Source organism: Pleurodeles waltl, chromosome 6, assembly GCF_031143425.1.
Source record: "Pleurodeles waltl isolate 20211129_DDA chromosome 6, aPleWal1.hap1.20221129, whole genome shotgun sequence".
Classification (NCBI taxonomy): domain Eukaryota; kingdom Metazoa; phylum Chordata; class Amphibia; order Caudata; family Salamandridae; genus Pleurodeles; species Pleurodeles waltl.
In genome coordinates, this window is record NC_090445.1 from 292,227,782 (window position 1) to 292,252,686 (window position 24,905).

The window sequence follows — 24,905 nt, forward strand, 5'->3', positions numbered from 1 at the left end:
CTAGTGCTCATTGGCCAAGATATGTGATATTACTCTATACCAGCCTCCCAAGTGTATGAGCGAAGAGGGCTACACAAATCAAGAGAAGATGATGGGAGAAATGCTTGCAAATAGCCTAAGCAATTGCCACTCTTTCTGGGTAGCATTTCAATCCATCTTTTTTTGGAGAACAGTTTAAGGACGGAAGATAACACATTGAGAAAAACGGAAATATGAAGGAAAAGTCACGGGGTAAGATTGGGTAGTGAATGAAGCAAATGGCAAGACAGTCCCTGAAACATGTGTTGACCGAAGGCAGGCAGCTATGACAACATACAGCTTCCCAAGGACGGGTTCAGCTATTTCTAGGATCTTATTCCAGTTTCAGGCTCATGTGCACTGCTTCAAACATCACAGTGATAGTTATAGGCTAATATGCTCAGGGAAAGAGCCATAAGCACAGCACACACCTACATGCCAAAGCGTTGTTACCAAATGCAAAATTAATTCCCAAGTTACATGACCAGACAGAGCTACAAACTACCAGGGAAAGTATATTCCACCTTCACAAACTAACTCCAGGTTATGATAAATTACAATATTCAAATAAATTCGCTTAGATGCATCGTTTATTTAAAAAACAACCATAGAGTTTTAAATATTCGGTAAAATCAAATTGAAAAGCCGCAATAAATGAAAAACTATCAAGCATGTTTTTAACCTTTCTTGGAAGAAGGTATTTTACGGGTTGGTTTGAGACTTTCCACAGAGAGAGGACTCTAGTACAGAAAAAAAGTGAAACTCTCAAAAAATTCCCATATACCAGATTTCTTTCTACCTTTGAATTTGTTATTAGTAGTAAGAAGGAATACCTTCTGCCATTATGCAAAAAAGTGACTGTTTTCCCACTCCTCTGGAAGTGATTCCGCTTTCGTTACTAGGACTTCCTGGCCTCTGGAGGTCCTCCTCCAGCAGTGACATCACTTCTGGGGGGGGTCACATGACTCTGTTGGGTCACATGTGTTGTGACATCATCCTGGTCACATGCTAGTCACGCACTCATGGTCCTAAAATGTGGTAGAGCTATGCTGCAGCCCTCAAAGAACCAGAGCCCCTGTAGATCAGGTGACCATGTGTTGTAGAGGTGTACGCCCTATTTTTTAAAAATACTTAGAATACATATAAGGAGCTCCTAAGCACCCTATTCCAAACCAAGGAGCCGCCCTCCAGTAAAAGATACCTCGGTAATTTAATAGAGATACAGTCGCCTCTTCAAAAAGATGCCCCGTGATGGTGGTTTGAACACTATCAATAAATATTATTGTAGCCTGGCAGCAATGGAGAAGAGCACCCAGCAGAGCTACCTTAAAGAGGGTGGGCATGACGTCATCTGTTTTGACGAGGGCCTCTGCGGGTGGATAGGACCGCTCAGCCTCAAGGATTTGCCACAACGTCTATACCCTATTAAGGGCTCCAGCAGTGAAGCCTTGAGCAACGAAGCACATGCTGGAAACAATTTCATTAACATGGAAGACAGTGAAGAATATATAACAGCTTCTAACTCACTGGTCTATGAAGATTTAGGATTTCTGGAGGAACGGGCTCCGGAGGCAACTGTCATTCAACAGCCGCATGGAATCTCTGACGCTGGGTATGCCTTAATGGACCTCAGTGACTCTCATGATTTCAGAGCTGCTGCTGAGACCCCCAAGAATGACGTGGTTAGTAAAAATCGTTATACTGAACTAATTCAATATATATGCCTATAAAAGGTCAACACCATAATTTTTTGTTCAAAGCAGACTGAAATTTCTGCAATCCAAAACAAGAGGAAGCTCCAGGCGTACCCTACGACGCCATATGTCTGAATAAAGGTTTTACTGTGATTTTTGTGAGCGCTTGTGTCAAACGTGACTATTATAACCTCTGTTACGGCCATAAAATTAATGATCTGCAGCAGGAGGCCCACATGTGTCTATACAACTCATACACTTCAAGAACAATCCATCATATATGTAGCTTGTTAGACCCAAATAAAGTATGCTCACTGCTGAGGTGGATGTATGGTTTGTCTGAGGAAAATAAAAATGTCCACCCTGAAATGGTCGCGGTCTTGTTGACCACGCTCAAAGAGATCCGATGTTCGAGTGAGCCATGCGCAAAAACTTTATTGAATGCGTGGTTTATGTACGTATTTTGTTAGAAGGATGGCAGAAAGGGCTACCGAAAGACATATGTGCCAAATTCGGGCCTGCGAAGAGCGTCACGTTCCAGCGAAGGTCACGGTGTCAGATGCAGGCGGCGTTACCGGAGAATACTATCACAGGCGACCATCTTACATATCGCCTTTGAGCTTGTGACCAAAGATTATTTCAGAAATGAAGGTTTTGTATTGCATGACAGAGAATTATATGATCTTTTGAATACCGTCAGTATCCTTTAGTGTAAAAAGTTATAGGAGATGTGAGCGGGAAGTCCTGTCTAAAGCCATTGAGTTTATAGCTGTAAAAATATCAAAAGTTGCAACAGTGAGGTAAAGTATCTGCCTGGCCCCTAGTAATGTATGTAGCATGTGTCATATTATGTATATGTAGTGAAAAGTCAGCAAACTGTTCAATAACGACAAGATGAGTACCATGTAACTATAAAGTATACCCTGTTTATGTGCTGCTAACATTCTTTATTTTTAATAAAATGCTTTACACAAAACCAATGTCTGTCATTTCATGAAATCCAGGGGCAGATAACATGTCATGGTTGAGTTAAGGTAAGCTTTGTTGCGATAGAAGAGGGGTCAGAAGCTGTGGAAGTGCTGACGCTCTATTTATTATTAAAACAGCACTCTGACCATCATTTTGGAATGCACATGAGATAAAAGCTGCTGTTATAGAGGGTTTTAAAAGAAATTTCAAATCTAAGATGTGTAGATATTTTACGGGCTACAACACCTACTGATATGTGGATGTTCTGCAGGTGTTTATAGATGTTTATAATACCAGTTATCACAAAACCATCAAACAACTCCTGTAGCGGTAACTACTGATAATTCCTTAGCAGTGTGGAGAACGGTGTATGGGATCCAATTCGCTGCCAAGGTAAAGAAGCCTCTTTTAAAAGAAGGTGATCATGTTAGGGTTTCAAAGTTGAAAGGGGTCTTTACGAAGGGCTACCAGCAGACTTTTAGCAATTAACTATTTATAGTGGAGAGTGTGGTGATCAAAGAAGGTGTAGATATTTACAGGTTAAAGAACTATGATGGTGAAACTGTGTTGGGTGCCTTTTACAATGAAGAGTTACAAAAGGTACAAGACAATGCACACAGGGTTGAAAAGATTCTGAAACAGAAAGATAGTGGGGCTAACAGACAGGCCTTTGTCAAATGGAGGTGGTGGCCTGAGTAATGTAACACTTGGGGGCTGGACGGCTCACTACAGAGCGTGTAAGTATGGTGGGGGCTTTGAAGACTGCAATATGGAGACAACATCGTTTTATATTGCATTGCCATCCAACACCTCAAAGGACATGATCTCAGACAATCAATTTTCTAATTTCTAATTATACTGTGAAACTGGCTAAACCTGTAGACCTAAAAAGGGACTGGGAGGTAGCACTAACCACAACCTAAAACCTGAGAACATGAAATACATTTACAATGCTCAAGGCTAAATTTACTATAAAGCATGATAAGGACCCCTTGATCATCCACACTGGCTTTCCTAACGCTATTACTCAAGTGTCGCAGCGGTGGTTGAAGCCACCAACAAATCCATAACCAGCAACAAAATGTATTCGATTATTCAGCTAGTGTTGGACAACGTTAAAAGGAAGGTGGTTCTTAAAGCTCCAAATTGCGATACAGAGAATAGCTGTGAGGGTAAATTAAGAAGAGGTTTAGGCACAGTACAACAAATAAAAATCCAAGTACAGCCAAATTCTATGTGCTCTGACAATAACAGAGGGTTCTATACATTGTACGTGTATAGCAACATTGTAGAGCCACAGAGGGTCATGGATAGTTGTGCATGGATCCAGGTGAAGGGAGAAAATAGCACAGTATTGAATATTCAATATATCAAACCCGATGTAGCAACTTTTAAAAACCATTTTGAGATTAAGTGGATCATGATCTTCGACAATCAATCTGAACCGGTGTCCTTTAAATACGGGAACATTATTGTTAAGCTTCATTAAAGACTGTAACGAAACTGCAAATATTAGAAGTCATCATTGTCTTGCTCTGTACAGGGACTATTGCATGCACCAGGCTGGAAATGGAGGGCCAGTATTCTTTCAAGGGGTCCATGTTATGTATGGAGTGGGAATTAGAGTTTTTTTCCATAGTTTGTTTAGAAGAGTTCTTGAGAAGAGGCTATGAAATTGCAAAATCCCATGTTAAAAGGGCGACCTCGAACATTGCCCAGGATGTGGTGGGATTTGTAGCCTTTGCTCTCGAAGAACACATGAACAAGAAACCCTAATAAAAAGCAGGACTTGTGTACAGCCTAAGGACAAGTATTAAAAGGAAGCAAAGGTTTTTAAGGTGTAGCAATTCACCTGCTCCCTAATAAAAAAGGAGGCGCTCTTCAAAAAGGGCTCACAGAAAAAGATCCGTAAGATGGAAGAGAACTTTGAAGAACACCCAACAGCGTAAATATTTAAAAAAATGCAACAACCTGAAACATGGTCTATGTTCATTGTGCATCAGGAGAATGAGCCAAGTCAAATTTAGATTTGTTTTCTCTAAAGCCCACTCAGATCAGTATAAAAAATATTTTCTTTGTGGAAGTATTGCCTCTAGCTGCTTTGATGATATTGGTGCCCATAGAGTTTTTTGTGTAAGGGTCCACAGATACGTATCCGGATCTCAAAAATACTCTGCTGCATCTTGTTTGTAAAATCATAAAAGTGGACGGTGCCAACATACCGGCCGCAGCTAAAATGGCGGCAATCGCTTACCCCATAGCAACCATGTTTAATCAGGTGGACAATACCCTCTGCGATCGACTCTGGGTGGTAGCATTCAAAGTTTTGTAAAAAGAGCAAGCTTTGTGGCTGTCAGTACCTCCTCGGTCATATACATTCAGACCTTTTCTTCCAAGATAAACTGGTCATTGAAGGTATTGATCTTAAGATCAAGCTTAACTGCAACAAGGACTTGTTCTGTCTCATGAGCTGAGATGCAGAGCAGGTCAAACTGGTCATACTGTCTGCTAGTTCATTTTTAAAGGGAGTGAAAATGTCCCCAAGCGTCAGATGGGCTTATGCCGAAACCTTACAACTATCAAATGCCAAGTATGCCATTGAAAGAGTAGCTCTGATGATATTCAGCATCCCAGCTGGTACCAGATTAACACAGCAGCAAAATGTATTTTTGGGGCAACTATTTATTTTTAGGGCAACTACTGAAACTTATTAGGTTTTATTGACAATATGGCTTTTAGTGGTCTCTATACCTTAAGCCCTTTCCATTTTAAACACTATAACATCAACTATGCAGCGTTGTTCCACAAAGTGTCACGTTGTAGGTACTCCTCAGACTCGGTGTGATGCAAATAAGGTCCACCTCCCGACACCACCAAGTCACCGATAAAAACCACGGTGTATTGGAGTCATCAGGTGAGGGAAGGAAGGGGAAGGAACAGCAGGGACGGGATAACTGTAAAGAAAAAATACACAGTGTTAAATATCACATTGCCTATCTACTCTCATAAAGTCTCACTAAAATACCCACGACCGTCCCTGCCCATAACTCAGGCGGGCAGAACTAGTCCAACGCCTGTCTATTCTCCACCTAAATCATCGATGGATGCCCAGGCCGACTACGAACACCACTAGTCACTTAAGGGTTTTTCAAAACCCGATGTTTATGCAAATTAATCCTGTAGCTAGGTTGCAACAAAAAAGAGAAAAAAAAAATATATAATAAGGAAAAGAACTTGTCCCGCACTTCTTCTTTTGATTCAATTAAAACATTGAGCCTCTAAGTAATGTCACGCACTTGAAGAAGTCACCCCTTCCTAATTCATAGAATAAGATAAACGGACAAATGTTCCCGGCTGTTTGACTTCTGCAAACAGTACGTCTTGATCCTGAGTTGCCACGAAGAAAACAAAAGGTTCTGTCCTGAACTACCACCATTCATGTTTCACGAGGATCTCTAATTTTTGTGCACCATCTCTGAAGTACACCAAATGTCGGATCACTAGATCCAAAACCATACCGGAAGGCGAAAGCCTCCGGCAAGAAACCGGCTTGCCTCTTACCACCAGTTCCAAATCTCGAAGGGAGGCAGCTCGTATCTCCAGCTGCCTTAAAATGCTGATCTCCGTGAGGGTTCCGGATGCCTTCAGTTCGTCGTTGTGGACGTGGTGACTTCCCCCATGGGAACGCCGTCCACCCTGCCCTCGTTGTGCCTCCGACGGGAAATGAGGAAAGAATAACGCGCAACCGCTTCCGGGAAGTGCCGGAGTTATGCGGTCTTCCCGCGCGAAGCGTCATGGGATATGTAGTCCCTAAGGACTACAAAATCCCGATCGGCCAGGTAGGCGCCTGTTACCCCCTGACACAAAGGGACTGTGATTCCTGAAAAACAGTACACACCCAGCTATGCAGACACTCATTTTACCAGGGAATAACTGGGCATGATTTTGATAACTGTGAAATATCTGCGTGACTTGGGAGTTGTCATGTCAAGAGAAGGATAAGGGATGTGCTAAACGATGTTCGCTTTTGATCTGACTCCTGACATGTAAGATGGCAGCCACTACAGCTTGATCAAAAATTTAAATCTCTAAGCAGAAATACGTTTTAGTCAGCCTATAGCTACGAATGTGAATATGGTTGTATTCTCTCTATTCAAAAATGTCATTCAGATCAACCACCATTAGATTTTGTTTGACTATCTTTAAAATATTTTAAAAAGGACACTGTTCAGATCGGGATTTCTTAAGCAATCATAAATATGGAAATAAATACTTTTTAGGTGTTTTTCCAAGCAACACTCTACCTGGTGAGACCCTGCAATGCTCGTCTTTAACACAGATCCACACTACATGGAGGACAGTGACTGGGCGGCCCTTTTTTTAGCTAAAGACAAGGTTGCAGTGTTTCATAACGTGGCAGCGTACCCCAAGCATAGCACCTATACAAAACCTATATTCAAGAATGTAAAAAAAGCTGCTGCGTGGTTGGACTATAACAAAATAAAGGCACAGGATTCTCTCACCATCATGCATAGAGCGTTGTATATATTATATGAGTAAAATGTCTAAGGGAATGATGGTTAGACATTTTTAAAATATTCGAGTGACCTAGGTAACTGTTAGAAATGGGGTCTTTGGTTGACAGTCAGGTTACCCCCTGTTCAAGCAAGGACCCTCACTCTAGTCAGGGTAAAAGAGAATCACCCTCAGCTAACCCCTGCTTACCCCCTTGGTAGCTTTAATTTCAGAGCTCTAGGTGTAAAGTATTTGTACCAACACACACAGTAACTTCATGTAAACACTGCAAAATGACACAAAACCGGTTTAGAAAAATAGGAAATATTTATCTAAACAAAACAAGACCAAAACGACAAAAATACGACATACACAAGTCAAGTTATGAATTTTTAAAGATTAAACTCAAAAATAGCGCTTAGAAACAAAAATGCTTCGATGAGATGTTAACACGGCGTCGTGACGGAGTCGTTCCCAACAAGCCGACACCAGTGGCGTCGGACACAGAGTCATGTAGACCCCCAAGTACAGTACCTTTGGTGAAGAGTGAAAACAAGCCGATGCGTGAAGTCGGGAATCGCGGCGTCTGTGCGAAACGTTGAATCCGTGCACTTTGAGCGGCGTCGGTCACGACGTGGTGCGCCGACTTACCAGAGTTGCGGACTTCAGCGGGGCTGCTGCGGCGTCAGGCCTGCGAAGAGCGTCGTGTTTGCAGCAAAGGTCACGGCGTCAGGTGCAGGCGGCGTTACCGGATTCAGCAGCGGCGTCGGTCCGAAGTCGTCCGAAGTCGATTTCCTTGGATTCCACCAGCTTTCCTTTCAAGGGCCCAGGGACTGGATAGGGCACCACTTGTCGGGGCAGGAGTCTCTCCAGAGACTCCAGGTGCTGGCAGAGAGAAGTCTTTGCGGTCCCTGAGACTTCAAACAACAGAAGGCAAGTTCTGAATCAAGCCCTTGGAGATTTCTTCACAAGATGGAAGGCACACAAAGTCCAGTCTTTGCCCTCTTACTCTGGCAGAAGCAGCACTGCAGGAACGCTCCACAAAGCACAGTCACAGGCAGGGCAGCACTTCTTCCTCAGCTATCAGCTCTTCTCCAGGCAGAGGTTCCTCTTGATTCCAGAAGTCTTTCTAATGTCTGTAGATTTGGGTGCCCTTCTTATACCCATTTTAGTCTTTGAAGTCACCTTTCTTCAAAGGGGACTCACACCTACTTGTGAAATCCTGCCTTGCCCAGGCAAGGCCTCAGACACACACCAGGGGGTTGGAGCCGGCAAACAAGGCAGAGTCACAGAATGGTTTAAGCAAGAAAATGCTCACTTTCTAAAAGTGGCATTTTCAAACGCACAATCTTTAAATCAACTTTACTAAAAGATGTATTTTTAAATTGTGAGTTCAGGGACCCCAAACTCCACATGTCCATCTACTCTCTAGGGGAATCTACACTTTAATCATATTTAAAGGTAGCCCCCATATTATCCTATGAGAGAGACAGACCTTGCAACAGTGAAAAATGAAGTTGGCAGTATTTCACTGTCAGGACATATAAATCACATTACTATGGCCCTCATTCTGACCTTCGCCGCCCGCCAAAGTCCCGCCATCAGGTTACCGTTCCGCGGTCGAAAGACCGCGGCGGTAATTCTGACTTTCCCGCTGGGCTGGCGGGCGGTCGCCTTCAGACCGCCAGCCAGCCCAGCGGGAAAGAGGCTTCCACGATGAAGCCGGCTCGGAATCGAGCCGGCGGAGTGGAAGCTGTGCGACGGGTGCGGTTGCACCCGTCGCGTATTTCACTGTCTGCGCAGCAGACAGTGAAATACATGTAGGGGCCCTCTTACGGGGGCCCCTGCAATGCCCATGCCAGTGGCATGGGCACTGCAGGGGCCCCCAGGGGCCCCGCGACCCCCCCTACCGCCATCCGGATCCCGGCAGTCGGACCGCCGGGATCTGGATGGCGGTAGGGGGGGTCGGAATCCCGCGGCGGTGCAGCAAGCTGCGCCGCCGTGGAGGATTCAATGGGGCGGCGGTACACTGGCGGGAGCCCGCCAGTGGTGCCGGTCCGACCGCGGCTTTACCGCCGCGGTCGGAATCCCCATTGGAGCACCGCCGGCCTGTCGGCGGTGCTCCCGCGGTCCTCCGCCCTGGCGGTCTTTGACCGCCAGGGTCAGAATGAGGGCCTATATGTCCTACCTTATCCATACACTGCACCCTGCCCTTGGGGCTACCTAGGGCCTACCTTAGGGGTGCCTTACATGTAGGAAAAGGGAAGGTTTAGGCCTGGCAAGTGGGTACACTTACCAAGTCGAATTTACAGTGTAAAAATACACACACAGACACTGCAGTGGCAGGTCTGAGACATGATTACAGAGCTACTTATGTGGGTGGCACAACCAGTGCTGCAGGCCCACTAGTAGCATTTGATTTACAGGCCCTGGCACCTCTAGTGCACCTTACTAGGGACTTACTAGTAAATCAAATATGCCAATCATGGATAATCCAATTACATACAATTTACACGGAGAGCATATGCACTTTAGCACTGGTTAGCAGTGGTAAAGTGCTCAGAGTTGAAAAGCCAACAGCAACAGGTCAGAAAAAAATAGGAGGCAGGAGGCAAAAAGACTGCGGATGACCCTGCATAAGCAAAAGTCCAACAGTAACAATGACAGCTTTGTTATGAAATATGTAAAAGAAAACTCTACGCCTACATCAAACATTGTTAATACAGAATACGCAGTTTGTCAACATGGTCGGGATGTGTAACACCCCTTATGTGCACTGATGACTGTCTAAAATGAAATAATAAAAACCTGAATGCAGACTCAGTATCTTTGTTCTGTCACAAGGAAACACATTTAAAATGTTTTTAAAAGAGGACAGAAACACTTGTTAAAAGGTTTATTTACAAAGCTGTTTTTTCATAGTTCAAGCATCACAATGATAAATGTACTAAAGAAATAAAAGAAAAAAATGTCAAAATGTTAACTATGGCAAAACTTTACAAACAAACACAGCCACACATGTACATAGGTTCAAAAGTCAGAAGAATCATCAGATATTTAACCACATGTTCATTTTGGAAAAAGTATTTTTTTAGGTGCCAAGGGCAGGGCTGCATTGGTCTGAGAGGGGGATAGCTGGGTAAAGAGAAAGGATACAGGCAACTTAGGGAGAGAGATAAAAAACAATAGGTGTTGAAGTACTTGGGAGGCTGTAAGTTGCATCCTTCAAACTTTCAAGTAGTCTCCTTTGTTCGGCATTACCGCCCATCTTCGAAGGAATGTTGAGTTCTACAGAGGCTCGCAGAAACGGTTCCCAACCTTTAGGTGCTTTCTGGAGTGATAGTGTTCTTGGGTGCATAAGACCTTTGACTAGGTCATGCATGTTGGATCAAACAACTGGTTGACCTTTGCAGAAGCATTCACCACTCTCATTCCACTGGGACAGGTCTTTAGAAGCTGACATTTTGCTTAGCAACATTTGCGCTGCCCCTTTGTACCTATTTTTTAAAACATATTATTTAAAAGTTCTTCAACAATGATGTCTGAGGATGGTGGTGGTTCTTGAGGCTTTGAAAGGGATTCTGAAGGATGTTCAGAGTCAGGGACATATACAGTCAACCTGTTTTTCAGCATTCTATTGCCTGTAATATTTTAACATGTTTTGAAGAGTGCTGGAGTAGAGACCTGATTTGTCAAAAGGTTTTAAATCAGTACGTTTTGAAATATCTTTATTCTCAGCATCAAGGTACTGCATCTCAATTTTTGGATATCCCAGGCGTCACCCACAGACAACGCCAACTGTTCCAGCTGCAGTTTGGTACCAAGGACATCTTTTGGATATGATCTATTAGTTCCCACTTAGGAGGCTGGTACTGAGTGGAATACATATCCCCAACAGAGAACCTATAAAACCTCCCGAATGCTTTATCAGTTTCTTCTTAGAATTGAGAGAAGCCCTTTTGTTATTGAGCATCTTCATAAGTTGATGCTTTTTCCTCAAAACACTGAACTTGCGCTCTGATTTAGGGAAATTACCTTTTAGGGTGTTTAGGGTGATTTCTGAAATGGCAGCCACTAAATTGTCTGAAGCCGCACACAGGATGGCTTTTCTTTGGGGAGGGTGAGCTGTGACTAACATTTTTAGGAGGGAAAGATTACAGTGAAGATGCTCTGACATGGTCAACACTGTGTATTTTAAGGTCTGTAAATGCTGTGGGAGTCTCTTTAAAAATTATTTTATAGGCTTTGGGTTTCATTTTAAGTGTGCAACCTATGGAAAGATCCCATGGGAAAATGCCAGCACGCAGGCTGTAGTCTTCTAGAGTATTGGGTTTTAAATCTACCAGTAAGTAATTGTGGATTGTCTTGGTCGCGTCGTTAAACCCTTCTAAGAAAAACTGGGTGTTTCTGGGGTCCATCTGTTTAGCTATAGTGGATATCTGTTGTTTGTATTGGGGGTTAGAACAACTGGTCTTACCTCTATAAATAAGTTCTGCATGATGTAACATATGCTTAGATTCGATGGTGTGAATATTGAGGAAAAACTTTCTCTATCTCATGGTGATTCCCACCTTTCCTCATAAGATTGTCTATAATCACCATGTTTACAAGGCCTGTATCCATTAATACATCAAGATTATTCAGTATGCCTTCTATAAATTTGAGGCTTGGGAACCTTAAGGATAGCTTGGTATAAAGATCCTGCCAGCACAAATAAAGCTTAGGAGTTAGGGGTTTGGGATGAAACTCTGGGAGCATTTACTAACAGTTTCTTTAAAAATAGCTTTTACCACAATTTGAGGGCCTGCTAAAACGCAGGAGAATGGGTGCTGTAACCTGGTATCCATAGTTGGAGTTTCAAGACTCTAATGCACCTTCGATCTCTGTACAGTAGGGTTTTGTAGTTTTCAGTGGGACCCTTTTACTAAACACTATGTAAAAGGTTTTATGCAATGGCTGGTTTGTAATTTCCCACCTTTTTGTGGACAGTATTATACTAGGTTGTTTTGTATTGAGTGTTTTATCATTCTCACAGTCGCTCGTTATAGAGGATTAATTCACCAGATCTTTTAGAATGTCAAAATTGATTTTGATGTTGTCGTTTACATTTTAGGCCTTTGACTTTCAAACATACTGCATTGGTAGAAGTTCTGTAAGAATAGGTTGTGGGCCCGGATGGCATGAACTGGACTATGTACTCATCTTTTTTTAGCTTGCTGGTCAAATCACCTTGATAATCACCAAATTGGGGATCTTAATCTCCTAATTTGCTCACAAAAATAACTGAGTTGGTATTTGATACAGACACTGTTCCTAAAGTTTATCCAACACCTTGTAAAGCTCTAAACAAACATGAACCATTGTGAAACAGGCTATGAAGATGTTTATATTGTTACAAATTGTGGGGTACTCTTTTGTGTATTTCCAACACAGTGCTGTGGTTTTGTCATCGATAAACTCAGAGCTGGACACCTTGTAACACAATGCAAAAAGAGAAACAGTTTGTCGAAGTCTGTGATGATGGTCATATTTGACAAGTTTGTACGCTTTGAACATTTTACCTATAAGGAATGGGGGCACAGATTGGCTAACTGACGTCTGGTGGGGTTGACCTCAATGAACTCAGGTCTCAAGCCTATGACCTTTTGAATGTATTTTTGGTTTGAGACCTCGTTAATGAACCATTCTGGAAACCCTGATGCCTCCTGCTTGTTTCTGAGAAATAAGTTTATATTGTCAGAAAAGAGTTGGGTTATAGTCCTCTCAAACTGCCAAATTTTGTGTATTTTTCCAAGTCAGTATCCTTTCTCTAGGGCCGTCTGTACCTCAATGCTTCACCAGGTCCAAGTTAGCACTCTTGTTCCTCAGAGTGTCTGTACTTGCTAGCCTCTTTACTTTCAGTGCATGCTCGACATGGGGGAACATAAGCTTACCATCTACTCTGTACAGTAGTAGGGAAAGGAAAGCCTCCAGTGTGAGTAGACTTGACAGTTAACTAACCCAAAGTGTTTGTTTATGGCTTTAAAGTGCCTGTATATGATTCTGGGGTGACCTATGGGGTATAACTTCATCTTGTTCACAAATAGATACAGACTCATGAAATCGTAGTGAGGTATTTTCTCACCTTCTCCCACGGCCCTGTACAACTGTATACATTTGTACAACCCCAAAAAAAAGGCGTTGCGGGTTCCAAAGGTTCAGGTAACTCATTTCTCTCAATGAAGGAGCAGAGTTCCACATCTGATGTTCACTTATCCATCCACTCATGCTCCCAGAGGCAGCTCAGAACAAAACCACAGTTTTCAGCATATTGCTCCTTTAACAGAGTACGCCTGTGCAGATGTTCAAATTTGGTACCCAACATTGTAGTGGATTCTATTTGGTTTTATTGGGAATCAGGAGAAGCTCAGCCTTCTGGCATGCAGGCCTGTGTCCCCATCACTTAGTGACTTTTAACCTACTTAGCCTGCTCTGTTTTAGTGCATTTAATTAATTATTTCTTCCAAAATGGCTGCCATGTTTATAGTTAGGAAGATGTTTTCATTTCACATTATCAGTGCCTCTCTGTGAAGGCGTTACTATCAGTGTCAAAGACAAGTGATATATGTAAATTTTCACATCTTGCACCTCACCATGTGAAAGTAACATAATGTATTTTCAGTGAATTGTTTGTATAATTGCCACCCCAAGCATGTCTTCTTATCTACTGTTTGGGAACCTACCTGCATCAGGAGTCCTACAAAATCTCTTTAAATACATCTCATGCAGTCAAGGTTATTAGAGGGATTCCCACCAGATGCCATCAATGCTAGCTATGCTATACATCCCCTTGATGCAGACCCAGCCTTTGTATCCCCACAGAGTCTGATCTAGAGACCTCATTCCAAGGTAACCAGGGTTAGGGGTGTTTCTCATGGACATGGGATTGCCAGATTAAGTTTATCACACCTACCTCTCTTTATGTTAGAGATTAAGTTTATTATGCTAGGGTATTAGGGCCTATTTCACATCTCATGTCATTGCATGATGGTGGGAATCTTAATGCTCATGACTCTCGTTTTTACAATTCTGTTTCTTGCAATGTTCATTATCCTAATCATTGCAGCTCATGCATTTTACAGTAGATTGCAGTCTTGTTAATAAAACCTATTGAAGACTCTACTGCATCTCTTTCATTGCCTGTATGTGAATGAGACTTGTTGCTCATGTGAGAAAGGGTAATCTCCATTTAACCATGACTACACTGAGATGTCGCACTCTTGAGTCCATGCATAAAGGCAGCCACAAATCACCTTTTACTATTTGGGTTTTTGGTGAGGTATTGCTTGTGACCTGGGAGAGTTGGGGTGACAGCTGTGACTTATAGGATTACCCTAGGCACCTACAAACAAACGTGCTGTCATCCCTAAACCAGCAGTCTTGGCCAGAGCAGGAGTCTAACTACAACAGCTTACTAAACTTGTGGTTTTTGTAGCAGTGGCAACAACCATGGTAAAATCAACCATTGTATTCAAAGGCTGTTGGCATGCCATTAAATACAGTATACCCATCTAGGAAATAATGGCCCACACAGTATCCACCACCCTGTAAGGCATGTTGGAATAATATGTTCTCCTTGTCAGAGATGTACATGAGCCTTTGAATAGAGGAGGTAGAATAACGCTTCTGTTTACCATTATAGAGGTCAGGTGGCACTAGAGCTGTGGTTCAGGTTGTAAAAATGTGTGCTTGTAGATAGACATACAGATGGAAGCCAGCGTCACTTGTTGAAAAGGGTTGATGTACTCTATGGATTTTGTCATCTTGGCGGTATTGGGTTTCAGAAACTTTTCTTGTTTTGTCTTCTCTACAACAACGAGACTGCAAGCTTTTCTCAAGATCATTAGATCTGCCTGACAGTAAGCTTCAACTGCAGAAAACTCTCTTTCTCCTACAACATCATATACTCAACAGCATAGATGCCGGGAGGAGGCATGAGACCATCATAATTCTTATTCACCCAGGTGTTAAAAAGGGGGGGTAATAACCTTTACAACCTGGAAAACCAAAGGCTTCTGGCAACTTGCCCAATTTCATAAGTAGAACATTCTCAGTATCTATGAACCTTATAGGTAAAGCTACAGTCATTAGCATCATCAGTTTGGATCCTTGGGTGATGAGTTCTACAAGCATCTTTTCACAAATGGCATTTTGCAAAATAAAGAATGAGTCAGACTCTTTTGATCTATGGGCCATCAGGGTATACCTTTTGAATTTTATCTGAATTAATGTGCTAAGGATTCGTTCATGCAAGAATGGCCTTCAAACTCCCAACTTTCATCAGAAGTTAGATGGTGCACGAAACTTTTGTTAGGCTGCTGCAGTCCGGTCTCTTGGGTACACTTTATATTGAATATTAAATAGTCATCTGTTTTTGTCTGTGGCCGGCATTTAGTTATGTAACACGTGTTCGGTTTCTGGAGGATAAGATACCTTACACCGGGGGTATTTCTTACCTTTGCATTTGTGATTGGTGGCTGCCTAGTGCCTGCACCTAGCACAGCCTGTTTCAGGGATGCATTGCATAAACCCAGTGTGTATGTTCAGACAGCTTTGCTAGCGACAGAATAGATTATATCCAGGGCAACTCACCTTCTGATTGGCGACTATGTTGCAACCATCCATATGACACATTTTACATTGCATTTCACACTGATAAGCTGTCTGTGTGTTGTAGATGTGATCACAATGGGTGCACACGTACTTGGCTAGTAGAAAGCCCTTCAGGTTCAAGATACCGTAAACATGATTTTCATGATGTAGAATGTAAACCATCTTACCTTTCACAGGTCCTCCAGATGTGAAGTGCTTCCATGATCTGCTGTAGTAAAGAACTTTCACTGTGACCGCAAAATAGTTCTCTAAAAGACCTAGGGGCCAGATGTAGCAAAGGTTTTTACCCATTCTGTGTCTAAGGGAAAAAGTGTTTGTACATATGGCCCCTAGTTCTCTAAAGTCTACCAGTCTGTCTGGAGGTATTTCAAGTGCAGCATGGGCATCCACTACTCGAGACAGGAGGACAGCATTGGTAGTGTTGTGATCCATTAGTAATTCAGCAATGCTACCCAACAAACATGTGTTAGTCACAACGGTGTTGAAATTGAGCAACCACACTGTTTTTTTCAGTGACTTTACCATAGAAGATACTCTTTAAAGGTCTGGAAATGCCTCCCTCTTGACTCCTAAAAACAAGGGGGACTATTCTGAATGTCCCAAATGCTGCTATTTCTGCGTTACTGTCAGGAGGTCCATGTTCTCGGGATCTGCACGATGCTGAATAAGGGTCCCACTTCCAGGCAACACCAAAGTCAGATGCTGTTATAGCGCTGAACTTTAGAGGGGCCCAGCCGGGGGAAGGGGTAATCGGAAAGGAACAGCCAGGAGGGAGATCTGAAAAGGAAAAGGTTAATACAAAACATACAAAAATGGCTTTTACTATAATGATTCACTGTCTCATGAAGATCTCGCTAATTTTCCAATGAATGGATTTCAGAAGGAACGAATTTCTCCAGAATATATTTTTAACATAAAATTCTACACGACTCTAAATCCAGAGATCTATAAAGGCCATAAGTTAAAATATTCCACCAAAGTATCTTGCCTCATAATCATTAAACAAAGAGAAACTATAAGTTCCTTAAAGTCACTCATACAGAAGAAAACAATATTTGTCCTTTTCTTGGAATTTTGAAATCACTTGAGTTTTAAATAAAACAGTATTTATCAAAGTACAATGTCACTTTCTTTTTTGATAACCATAGCACTGAAAATCCAATAATACTGTGAAATGAAATCTGTTCATTAAAAGCTTTAAAACAATTACACAATCTTTCAAACGAAGCATCTATTAGCAAACATGTAACCTTTTTCAAAGAAAATGTCCCAGAGAAAAATGGTTACTTCGAATCACAGTGAATGCACGAACGGAAAGAAACAATGTTGCCAAGCAACACTCTCGTAGCCCTTCACCTCTTCAAATAAACTCCGAATGCAGAGTTCACGGAATGGGCAAGAAAGCCCAAAAGGAAATCTCTCACCGCCGCGAGTCGGCCGCTCGCTAGAAGATAGACAAGTTCCAGAGAGATCTTAGCAGCTGAGTTCACGGGACTCGTTCTTCACAGACGCTCAGAATAGAAGGCGTCGGTTGAACGGGTGTGGCAGGTATTTATAGCCTGACCACACCCAAGAACAATTAGTATCAGGGGAGGCTGGGAAATGAAGTCCTCCCTGACTTCCTGGTTCTTATATTACGGTCATGTGTGCTTAAATGAAGATGTAGGATCTTCATTTTATTATTCTTGAATAATGATCAGGGCAATGATACCACCAATGACCCAATCTTTTAGATAGTTGACTTTTACCACACAAGATGTGTGGTTTCATAGAAATGGTGGCTGCAACATATGGATAATTGCGACCACGCGTCACTAAAGTTCTGACAGTTACTCTATAAAAGCTTAAAGAGGTTTTCTAAAAATTCCACAGCATCAAACACATTGTGGGGCATTCATCTAGTGAGCAAGGGGCTGTCAATATCCTGCCAATGGAAACAGAGCTGAAATAAATAATTTGGCCTCACGTCATGTAACAACCACTCTACTAGCATTTGTACAGCCTACTGAATAGCTAAAAACCCCTGATCAGGTGAGTTTAACCGGAATTCTTTTTTATTACTCTGCAGCATTAAATCTCTCTACATTTCAGCAGTACCTTCTAATGCTCTAAAAAACTCATTTTGGGGGGCTGACTCTGATTCTGAGGCAGTGTATCTTTAGGCTTCCTTGTAGCACAGATTATGGCTTTCTTTAATTTACTGATTAAAAGCCTTAGTTGCTTATTGCTATTAGTCCACATTTGTTTTCACGTTTTAGCCAGCCCCCGAAGCCGGTTTGAATGGTCTCTGGAGTATTTGCAGAAGATGCCCTTCCCAATTCCCTGGCTGCAACCTTTGCCTCAAGACTGTCTTTGTGCTTGGTGTATCCAGGTCTCTCAGCTTTGACCCGGGAATACTTGAAATGCCTGGAGTGCCTGCAACCTTCTCATAAATGTTTGTTTAGGGGTCCAGTCAATGCCATTTTAGGATGTGCTGTCACTGTAATTGGAACTTTGAGGTCCTGTCTGCAGGGTTCTAGCTTCTTTTTGGCCATGCAGACTCACAAGAACTGTTGCGCTTTAGTAAAGGATGTCTTGTACCCTCTTTTTATAGTTGGAACTTTGGACTGTGCCACTATGAAAACTGGAACCCCTGCTCTTTAGGAAGTGTTGCAGACCCAATCAAGATGAAACAACCTCGATGTCTGCAATCGCTGATTTGCAAGACTATGAAACCTCTCTACACCATTGTACCCTTTGGATTATTTCTCTCTGTACAACCCTCAAGGTTCTTGGTTTCTGTTTTCCACAGTTTTATGGCCTTAGAATTCAGTTTGGATTTAGTTTTCTGACAACTTGCTGCATGTCTTTCCCATATGACCCTAGCACAGCTCTTTGGGCTAAAAACCCATATTCCAGACATTATCTGAGACAGTAGGGGTAGGACATATATTATCCTGAATCTCCCTGAGCACCGCTCTTGGGCTACTAACAATAACACCATTCTGAAGGGCTGGAATAAGAGGGGGGTGTAAAGAAAAAGCGATTCCCATGCTGAACACCCAGTGGAGTATACAACAGCTGCTCCTGAGGACACCTATTTGCTGTACTCTGTTTCAAAGCTCTGATTATGACATCCACTCCATCCTGTACTACTGACAGGGTTTATTGAGGAGGGTGATGGAGGTTTCACACTTCATGCGGGGCTGGTGGGAACGTACGTGCCTGGAGGTGTAACCGGTAACATAGGGTATGATGAATTTAAATATTGGTAACAATATCTCTGCATAGAGAAGGTTTATAAAATGCTGGGGCTGGGAACAGGTGACTGCTGCCCCTCAGGGTCTATATTAGAAGCAACACTGAAAACGGCTGTGGATCCGGCTGGTGTTTCCGAACTCTCTAGCTCCCTGTCAGACCCTTGAGGAACCCTGCACCTACATAAGGTGTGTCCATTTGGGAGTGATCATTTTCTTCTTCCTTAAGGAAAGACAACTTGTTTTTGGTTTGTTTAGAATGAGATCTACCTCGTGGTTTTTACATGACCCTGTCTGTTGAATGTCTGCGACTGGAAGTGTGCACCCTTTAAGGTCTACACCCTAATCCAAAACTGACCTTCCTGTATTCAAGTTCACTGTACTGGTTGTTGGTTTTGCTGGTAAAGCAGTGTAGGGGGTTAGAGTAACATGTTTTTCTAAGGCCTGCGTTTGCAGCGTCTGCACACAGTTTGATATGATGCACTGGGCGTCTCCCACCGCTTGATGGCATTGGGTAGTTTTGATGGATCTTTGTGATGTCCTTTAGCAGCGTCAATGTACTCTTAACCTTTTGTGGTACTCTGGTGCTGGTCTTTTGTGTTGGCTCTATGATAGAAACAAAAAACAAATACACAATAGAAAAAAACAGTAAACAATAGTTGCGCAGGTGGTTACAATCATAAGGTTGTGAAGAGTTGTTTATGTTTTGTTTGCCCTTACTAGATGCTGGAGGAACACAATGCTTGAAACAAAAGTACATAAGGGTTCTTTTGGTGCTATGTTTTGTAAAACACACTGGCTTTGCCCATTTTTAGAACCCCTTTCTTTACAGCCTGTCCATCTATAGGCCCCAAAGACTTTGTTCTTCTGAAAGATGTAGCAAACTTTCCAGGACACGTTGAGGCTCCAGCCAACACTTTTTTTCAAGGGTCTTCCTTTTGTTGAGGTTTGGCAGAATTGTGTGCTCCCAAAGGAGCTGGGAAGAAAAATTAATCACTGTCACATTTCCAATATAATACACAGCTTTAGCACAATTTCTGAGGGCACAATGGAATATTTGGGAATTTGGAATGTACAAAACTGTCCCTCCAATGGCTCACAGGGAAATCTTGACACATCATTTATACAAACTCACCCCATATTTACCTGTAATTGAAGTTCAATGATGCATCTGTAGTCTGTAAGATTTGTTTTAGCATTTCAATAGCTATTTGCACTTCCACCTCATAACCTGTCGCACATAAGAATAGATTCAAAACAAAATCTACAATGTTGAGACAATGAGGCTAGCAATGGACTCAGAACAGTAGCGCTCCAAATATCTGTACCTTTCTGGAATGCAACCATTTCCTCATGGCTCCTGTTAGACTTTTCATCCTTGGCGTGGTCTCCCTTAACTTTTTGCATCTGTTCCCCAGGTTGTTGATGTGTGCTGGACTCTGATTTAACTGTTTTTGTTAGTCTGGGCACTTTAACACTGCTAACCAGTGCTAAAGTGCAAGTGCTCCTTTACAAAATGTGTATATAATTGGCTTATCCACGATTGGCATATTTGGTTCACTAGTAAGTCCCTAGTAAAGTGCACTACAGGTGCCAGGGCCTGTAAATCAAATGCTACTAGTGGGCCTGCAGCACTGGTTGTGCCACCCACATAGGTAGCTCTGTAATCATGTCTCAGACCTGCCACTGCAGTGTCTGTGTGTGCAGCTTTAACTGTAAAGTCGACTTGACAAGTGTACCCACTTACCAGGCCAAAACCTTCCCTTTTCTTACATGTCAGACACCCCTAAGGTAGGCCCTAGGTAGCCCCAAGGGCAGGGTGCAGTGTATGGTTAAGGTAGGACATATAGGCCCTCATTTCAACCCTGGCAGTAAATCCCGCTTACCGCCGTGCAGAAGACCGCCAACATACTCCTGCGGACAGGGAATTCCGCTACAGGTATTACGACTCACAGCTCGGAATCCGCCACAATACAGACACCCACACACGTCTGCCACATCAAAGGTCAGTGATAAACTGGCGATACCAAAACCGACACCATCACGCCAACAAGAATATGCGCATACTATCACGACCCACGAATCAACACGGCTGACTTTCAACCGCGGTAAACCATTGGCGGTACACACCGCCGCGCTCATAATACACACACATATACAAAACACCACCACATCGGACAATTCGAAATACACACACCTGATACACATACACACACCACACCCACAAACCGAATCCAATATAAAACACACACACACATTACCCACAAACCCTTACTACCAGAAAGATATACTACCTTAAACAAAAGCAGCATCCACAGACACACAACTCCATCACTTACACAACATCCATGCACCTCAAACAACACAAATCAATACATCCCCTCACACATCACAACACACACCACCTCACACATCACCCACACCACATCATGGCACCTCAACGACACCCCAGGTTCTCTGAGGAGGAGCTCAGTGTCATGGTGGAGGAAATCGTCCGGGTAGAGCCACAGCTATTCGGATCACAGGTGCAGCACACCTCCATTGCAAGGAAGATGGAGCTGTGGTGGAGAATTGTCGACAGGGTCAACACAGTGGGACAGCATCCAAGAACTAGGGATGACATCTGGAAGAGGTGGCACGACCTACAGCGGAAGGTGCGTTCCGTGGTCTCCAGACACCAGATTGCAGTACAGAGGACTGGGCGTGGACCCCCACCTCTTCCCCCTCAACTAACAACATGGGAGGAGCAAGTCCTGGCAATACTGCTTCCTGAGGGCCTCGTAGGAGTAGCAGGAGTATGGACTCTGGTAAGGCAAATCTTTACTACTTTATCCCCCACCCTATCTCCATGCCATCACATACCCCACTCTTACTTTCACACCCATCACCCCAACAACCCACAGATACCCCACCAACACAACCCACTCATCCCAAAAACAAACCCTGCATGTAACACCAATGCATGGACACCCATCACCAGTACAGATACCCACACAGACCCCAAACCAACTATCACACAAGGACCAAGCCAAGAATGCAAGCATTGGAGTAGAGGGTCACTCACCCATTGCACACGATGACACACACAGATGCAATAATTATGCTTTTACACCCCTACAGGACCCCTACCCAACGTCACCGGACAGGAGGTGCCAGACATGCCCAGTCCCCCCACAGAAGAGACCCACAGTGATGACAGCAGCTCTGCACAACTGACCAGCCCGGCCCATCAGGGACCTCGGGACAGTCTGTTCCCCTGACACAGTCACAAGCCACCACAGAGCCTCCCCCTCAGGAAACACCAGCACAGCACCCACCCAGCTGGCCCATCCCTCTGTCCCCAGGACATGTCAATCAGCAGTGTGTCCACCACTACAGGGAACCCAGGCAACCCCACTAACACAGGACGATCAGGGACCTGGGGGCAGTGGCAGTGGGCAAAGGACAACAGGGAAGCTGGGAGGACTGCTGTGCGAAAGGGGGAGGACAGGCCCAGGAAACCCACCCTCCACAAGGCCCTCTCCAACATCATGGGAGCTTATCATCATTCCCAGGAGATGATGGCAATGGTACTGGCCAATTTCAGGAGACCCAGCGGCTGCAGGAGGAACACTACCTTGGGATCAGGGAGGATTTGAAGTCCATTAACAACACCCTGGTCACCATTGCAGGGGTGCTGCAAGACCTTGTCAACACCAGGAGGGACACAGTGGCACAACAAGGGGCCACTGACACTAGCCTGGACGATGAACAGCCCTCCACCTCTGCCGGCGCTAGTGGACAGGAGGCACCGCTACAGGAACACAACAACAGCACCCCACCCACTGCAGATGGAAAACCACCTTGCGAACGGTCCCTGAGATCCAGGAACAAGACAGAGAACATTGCCAAGACCCCGGCCAGGAAATGAGACCCCCCTGAATGTCACACTTCTGTCCCACTTTGTCACCCTGTCCATCCTTAAACTGCCATTGCTCCACTTCCTATGCCCCTTTGGACAATGCACCTGTGAAACAAATAGACTGGACTCTGCCATGGACATTCCTCCACCATCCCCCCAGCCCATTTTACAACCCCCTCCACTTATTATCACAGAAATAAACACACTTTAATCACAAAACTATCTGGAGTCAGTCTGTGCCTTCACAAATGTGTAATTGCAATAACCATAGAATATAGCAATGTCAATTTACTTGTGCACATTCCAATGTAACACAGCTGTAGGCCAGGAGGAAAGATAGCAGAGGGCACAAAGTGGGACCCGCATCTGTGAAATGGAAAGGCAAAGTGAACTGTCAGGGTCCATACACAGAAGTAGAAAGGCAGAATCATGCAATGTCCTACAGTAGTCTGATATGAGAGGAACAGTGCCAGTCTCCTACCTGTGCCTCATTGGAAGTATTGCATGATGATATTGTTTCAGTTGTCTGTATCTTCTTCTTCTGCCTCCTCTTCTTCACTGTCCACAGGCTCCACAGATGCCACAAGACCACCATCTGGCCCATCCTCCTGTAGAAAAGGCACCTGCCGTCGCAAAGCCAGGTTGTGCAGCATACAGAAGGCCACAATGATCTGGCACACTTTCTTTGGTGAGCAGTATAGGGAGACACCTGTCATTTGGAGGCACTGGAATCTGGCCTTCAGGAGGCCAAAGGTGTGTTTGATCACCCTCCTAGTTCACCCATGTGCCTCATTGTAGCGTTCCTCTGCCCTTGTCCTGGGATTCCTCACTGGGGTCAGTAGCCATGACAGGTTGGGGTAACCAGAGTCACATGCAAATATCGAGGGACAACTGTTAGACACACACTAACCCTTAGGGACAACCCCATACCCAGACACCTATTCACACTGTATTGTTTCCATGGCCTCACCTATGAGCCACACACAGTGCCTCTGGTGTTGCCCCATCACATAAGGGATGCTGCTATTCCTCAAAATGTAAGCGTCATGCACTGAGCCAGGAAACCTGGTATTCACATGGGAGATGTACTGGTCTGCCAAACACACCATCTGCACATTCATTGAATGGTAGCTCTTCCTGTTTCTGTACACCTGTTCACTCCTGCGTGGGGGTACTAATGCCACGTGTGTCCCATCAGTGGCACTAATGATGTTGGGGATATGTCTCAGGGCATAGAAGTCACCTTTCATGGTGGGCAAATCCTCCACCTGAGGGAACACGATGTAGCTTTGCATGTGTTTCAGCAGATCAGACAGCACTCTGGACAACACGTTAGAGAACATAGGCTGGGACATCCCTGATGCAATGGCCACTGTGGTTTGAAAGGAACCACTTGCCAGGAAATGGAGTACTGACAGGACCTGCACTAGAGGGGGTATCCCTGTGGGATGGCAGATAGATGACATCAGGACTGGCTCCAACTGGGCACACAGTTGCTGGATTGTTGCACGATCAATTCTGTATGTGACTATGATGTGTCTCTCTTCCATTGTCGACAGGTCCACCAGGGGTCTGTACACCGGGCAATGCCGCCATCTCATCACCTGCCCCTGCAGACGTGTCCTATGGAGGAGAACAGCGAGCAGAGAGTCAGCCAACACTGAGGAATCACAAAATGTTATTTGATGAAAATGTATTATTCCGCAATGTGCCAGTAACTGTGTGTATTCCAGGCCTAGCTAGGTGTGACACAGTTATTATTAATGCCATGTGGCCCCCTGAAATGGCGGCTGCCTGACGTGTAAGGTGGGACAAGGGGTTATGAGGTAACTGTGCTGGAGTTGTACACCGTCACAGTGGGCGGTCGAAGACCGCGGCGCAATTCAGCATTGGTTAACATTGGGCCCCATGGGTCCGAGG

At 44.0% G+C, this 24,905-nt stretch overlaps 1 protein-coding gene across 1 annotated transcript in view; it reads left to right on the plus strand.

Annotated features, from left to right (window-relative positions):
* Nucleotides 1–24,905, plus strand: part of LOC138299645 (zinc finger protein 664-like) — a 274,275-nt gene that overhangs the window by 119,534 nt on the left and 129,836 nt on the right. The gene's annotated exons all lie outside the window — the stretch shown is intronic.